Source organism: Caloenas nicobarica, chromosome 3 (genome assembly GCF_036013445.1).
Source record: "Caloenas nicobarica isolate bCalNic1 chromosome 3, bCalNic1.hap1, whole genome shotgun sequence".
NCBI lineage: Eukaryota > Metazoa > Chordata > Aves > Columbiformes > Columbidae > Caloenas > Caloenas nicobarica.
This window is the reverse complement of record NC_088247.1, coordinates 3,660,967-3,666,966: the sequence shown is the minus strand read 5'-3', so window position 1 is coordinate 3,666,966 and position 6,000 is coordinate 3,660,967.

Below are 6,000 nucleotides of genomic sequence, written 5' to 3'. Positions count from 1 at the left end.
CGCGCTGAGAGCAACTTGCTCGCACAAGTGGAACCGGCAGCTTCTCTTTTGAATGTTAATTAATTAATAGCTAGCACAACAGACGTGCTGCATCTTCACAGCACCTTGCGAAGCAGTGAGCAGTGGTTACTTGAAAGTGGGATGAATGCCATTCCTGATGAAGAACAAGTTTTCTCTAAAGCAGAGATTTCTTGGTTGGATTTTCTGACTTGTCTCGTGCAGGATCAGGAGAACTACTTTTAGTGTTCGGATCTATGAATTGAGGCTCTTTTTATGTCTCAGAGGAATGGAAATTCTTCCGTCTGTTCCAGGTGAAATACCAAAGGAGCTGGGGAGTGACTAGTCAAGGCTGCACAATCTCCAGTGGAGCTAAAAAGACAATTAAGAACTTCTTGGGTCAAGGTAGGTCTAATCCAACAGGCCCAATTTTCCTGTCCTTACCTGTGTGGCTCCCCATTGGATTCATTGCAAGTACAGTGATCTGTAAGATGTAGATCAAGAGTTATTGTTTGCTGCTGTTTCAGCTTCTTCTTTTATTCTTTTTTTCTTTTTTTTCATTCTGCCCTAAAAATGCCAGAGCTTGTTATCCTCTCAGAGATTCAACCTGAGTGTTAGTGCTGCAGAATCCCCCATGCCCCTTTTTATCAATGTAACTAGCAGATGACTGAGTTCCTCACGCTTCTCTTTGAGGAGTCCTTGCTAACCTCCAGCTTTGCTTGATCTCCACGGGTTTCCCTCTGTATTGCGCTGACCATCACCTGAGCAGAGCGGGAGGCTGGTTTCTCTGGTATTGGCTGGGTTTTCCATGGGAGATGCCACAAGGGGCGTTTCGTGACATTTGCCCTAAGAACTAGCACACCATTCATGGCTCTCAGGATCCAGCAACCCAAGAAGCAAGACTCAACATGTCACCTAATCAAAGCATTCAGAGTTGTTGGGGGAACAGCTCTATCTCTAAACATGGCTTTGCTCACTCTGCCTAGTCTGGGTTCCTCTCGCTCAACTTCAGCCCTTTCTCAACTTCTGCACTCTCTCCACAGTCAGCAGAAAGAGGATGGGCATCCCCAGAGCATGGTTCTTCCCATCCCAACATGCACACCTAAAACAAGGAGAAGAATTGCGTTCTATATGTGCTGGCATCCTCTTCAGGTCCTGCGGAGAAACTTTGAAGGACCAGCTTGAACAAGATGTCCAACTTTTAGAAGCTAAAAGAAGGTGAGACAAATTCCCGTGACTGGCTTAGTATTTAGGAATCTTATAGGGAAGAACAGTTGATAGAAGAACCTTTATGCTTCTTCCATTGCTTTATTAAGCAATCTTCAAGTTTATTTATCTCTTCCAGTCTTTTTAAACACCACTGAAGTTGCTGTCATCATAAATCAGAGTCATCAGAACTGCCTTTCAAAGCAAAACTTCTAACCAAGGAAAAAACACATCACTGTGAAGCAAACCCCAATGGATTATATATTGCAGAGATGTTAGCGTGGGGTCTGGTCCAGCCTCATCTCACAGCGGGCCAAACTGATGGACTTGTCTGCCCCAAGAGCATCACAACAGCTGGACTGGTTCAAACCAAGGATTCACCCCTAGTATTTTCTCCCCAGTGTTGGCCATTAGCAGGACCATATGTGAAAAGTAAGAACAGGGCAAGCACATATCGTACTTACACCTATTGATTTCCCACTTCTCACTAATTTTCAGCTCAGGGGATTCCTTGAACCTGTTGCTATTTGCCTGCAATGGGCTTTTCTTCCTAGTTTTCAGTCTAGAAGAGACAGTCACTATTTACAATTCTCAAGTCCTCCAGGATTTTGCGGTATTTGCTGCACAGAGCTCTGGGTCAGTCCATGCAGAACATGTCAGGAGTCCCACCAGTGAGGTTTGTCACTGTCCAACCTCGGCAGCTGGGTGTCCCAGAGGTTCTCATGCTCCAGCAGTTTTCTATGCAGTGACTCGTTTCCAAGCACTGGCATGGCCAGTGATCGGCTGGTGGTCCCCAGTGATGACAGATCAGCTGACAAATGAAGCTTTACTCCAAAAGAAATGTGCATCAACCCCGAGGCGACTCTGCAGGCTGTGTTGACTTTGAGTCCCAAGTGAGCCCGAGCTGGACAGTGAGACTTGGAGATGGTGATTTATAAAAGAGCTTGAAGCAGTGAAGCAGAAAAGAGGGAATAAAGGGTTTTTTGTGTCTTTCTGGTTTCTTGAGGAAACAAGGCTTGGGAGATCTCATCCTCAAAGTGCCTGTCTCTGGTTTTCCGTATACTTATTGCTCCTATCCCTTCCAATAACTCCTTCACTCTTTGGCCAGTTTCTACCAGATCCGAAGGGGAGAAGGGACATCCAATTAATGTCTTTTCCCAGTCAAGGCAACAGATGACAGGCACAGCTCCGAAGGAAGGGTTCCTTCTGGTTCCTCTGCAGGGCTGTTGCATGGTATGGCCAACTCCGCACACAAACGTGTCTCCCACGTTGTCTCTCTGCCATGGCATTCATTTATTCCTAAATCAATGTTTTCCAATGGAAGAGTAATCCTGGAGAAAGGAATCTCCCATCTTCTAAGAATCACTGGTTATGTGCTCTTCAATTCAAAAATAAAAATAATTCCGCACCAGAATGTAACACATCATGATAGAAAACTGATTTAGTCTTTTAGCAAATGTCTGTCTTTTCCTCACACACAACTGTTTCACAATTCTTAAACCTGTTCCTTGTTCAAAGATGGCTGGTTTCATTTTTTTTTTGGATTTTTTTAAAATCAGTAATTTTGTTTGATTAAAACCTAACAGCATCACTGATGATATACATTTATACATTTTAATTATCGTCATACAGTATTGCTCTGCTTGTGAGTTTGATGTGACTAACTTTATGACATTCCCTAAGTATTTATCATGTATTGGTTAACTATCATACCTACCCAGCTGGGAAAGAAAACATTGGAACAGGTTGGAGAAAGGACACATTTGTACCTGAAAATCCTATTTGAAAGTTATTTTCCCTGGTAATTCAGTTGTTCGAGCAAAAACCTCACACTACAAATTTGAGTGTTGAACACAATGAAACTGAAATTCACTTTCAGCATCAAAGAAACATTACTATAAATCCTACCGTGAACTGAAAGGTAGCAATACCTCATATCTGTGTAGCAGGCATCCTTGGAGGGCTTTCTAGATATTAACTCATGTGTATCATGAACAACCCATGAAATAACTCCATTGGCCCTTGCAGGAGAACTCTCTAGGTTTGGTCTTTCCTGCTTTACTATGGATTTGGAGTAGAGAATTTTTTTCTTCTAAGATCAACAGAAGGTGCTTCTCTCAAGGGCATGAAACAATGTCCAGTTTATTTCCTGCAGCAGAATTTCCCTGGTACTTCAGAAACAGGTCTATAAACACAGCAACTAACTCTGCTTGGCAAGGGTAAGTTTTCCCCACCAGTGCATTACTGCTGTGTGAGGGTGGCCTGACAAATCCGTCGACATGACATAAGGAAAGATTTAGGAGTGGTTTGGGAGCATAATAAATGAATCCCCCATTGAGTCGACTGTACGTTCCTTGGATCTATCAAGCAATCAAAATAAGCCCTTTGGATTACTTGAGACAAATGCCTGTCTGCACAACAAATCACCACAGATTGCTTATGACAGCCAAATGAGACGTCCTTTCAGAACATCACCCAGCAGCTCGCACAGAGCTCTGGACCACATTATAAAAGCAGGAGTTAAGAAATTTAAAAAACACGTCACCTCTTTTGGGTCTTCTTTTGTAGGATAAGGAAAAGTGACTTCAAATGTGTGTGGGAATACCTGTTCTTACAGGTCAGTTTGGCCAAATGTCTGCTACAAGGCATTAGAGCTTTTCCATTGTCTTTGACATTTCAGGTTACTAAAGGATTATATCTGTAGACTATGGTAATCCCTGAATATTTAGAAAATACATGCACGGCTCTCCAAACATCAGACATCTGCCCCATGGTGCTGCACATCTGCCATTCCTGTGGATTTTTGAACAATTTCCTCTGATGAGCAGGTTTATTTTGATGGAAATCTACAAATGAGAAAAGCTCCGTTCCCTCCATGGCTGTGTCAAGTCTGCAGTTTTATAGCTTAACATTTTTATTTGAGATGAAACATGCAGTTGGTCTCTTTGGACATCACACAAACATACACAAATGCACAAAGATAAACAGGTTGAGCACACACATGCACACACATACACACGCCAAAAATCTACTTTGCTAAAACAAGTACGTATTATTCAAATTAACATTTTCTAGAGACATTAACTGCATCTTGAGTGCAGAGAACACATTATTTTGTAGGCGTTTTCAGCAGCACAGTACCAACCCCTATTTTTAACTATTGACTAATTACCAGTAGATCTTAATTACATGGTGTGTGGAGGCACTAATAAGTTTACAAATCTGCCAACAACACTAAACACATATGTCTTCTCAAGCATTAGCCTCCCTCTCTTTTTTTAAAAAACCCTTTATCTTTTTTTCCCCTCCAATTTGGCAGCAGAAGATACTGGAAAAGGTTGTAATTGTGGCTGATTAGAGGGCGAGCATCTTAACACCCATCCTTGCGGAGAGAAGAATGGCTCACAGCACAAGGGGGCATCAAAAGAGAAGCCAGGAGAGCCTGGAGAATTTGTATTGTCGGAGAGGTGAGAGCGGAGTTGCCTTTTGAGTAGTTTGCTTTTGTCTTCTGTGCAAGCTTCATGGAGCTGTGTGCAGGTTTTATTTACCAGCTCTGTTTAGGAAATCGAGGCATGATATGTCCCATAGTTTCATAGCATCATAGAATCATTTGGGTTGGAAGAGACCCTCAAGATCATCAAGTTCAACCGTTAACCCATCTTTGTCACTAACCCATGTCCCTGAGAACCTCTTCTCCGTGTCTGTTCAACCGCTCCAGGGATGGTGACTCCAGCACTGCCCTGGGCAGCCTGTTCCAATGCCCCACAGCCCTTTGGGCAAGAAATTGTTCCCCAGATCCAACCTCAACCTCCCCTGGCGCAACTTGAGGCCGTTTCCTCTGGTCCTGGCGCTTGTTCCTGGGGAGCAGAGCCCGACCCCCCATATCTGTTCCCTCTCTGAACTCGTTTCAGCACCTCAAGGGCTTTCTTGTTGTGAGGGGCTGAAAACCAGTATGAAGGGGAGCAATGCAGAAGGAGCTGCTGGTTCTGCTCATGCTGCCTGTCCATGGCAACCTCCAGGAGCCTCCCAGACCTGGTGCACACAACAGATTTATTGCAAACCCAAGAGCACCAGAATCTTCCTCTGGCCCCAGATGGCCTACTGAGGTCAAGTCCACAAAATCAGACATTCCAAAAATTAAAAAACTCTTGCAAAAAACTATTTGCTCTATTAAATTTGTTATAACCTCCGAGAAGAAGCATGGTGTTGTTTTATGCAGTTACTTTTGAGCTTCTTATCCAAAAAGCTTTTGGCCCTTCCACGAGTGAGTAACTTTCCCAGAGTCCCTCCTCCATTCTGCTTTGGTGAGTTATGGCACAATGCAGCCAAATCTATTCCAGGATGATTTTCTGACATTTTTTTCCCATCTTGTTTGAGGATTTTGGCAAAGTATTTGCACTTTTGGCTCCCCATAGATGTTTTACGCAGCAACTGGATCCTCACGTCTACAAAGTGCCAGTGTTGGGTTAATGGTTGGACTCAATGATCTTGGGGGTCTCTTCCAACCAAAATGAGTATACGATGCTATGAAAATATCTTTCAGACCCATGTCCTACAAAGATGTCCACTGATGCATACACTTCCAACAGCCAGGGAGGGAAAGGGGGCTGTGGGTCCTGCAGCATTTGTGCTAAAAACATGTTGGCATTGACCTTTCTGGGGAGGTTTGCTCAGTCCTAGTGAGAGGATTCACAGGGTTCTAGGAGGCAAAGAGGGCACTGCAGTTAGCTGATCCTCTGGAAGTGATAGACTTTCATGATCCCCTTCAAAACTTGGTCTACCTTCATCTGAAGCCAA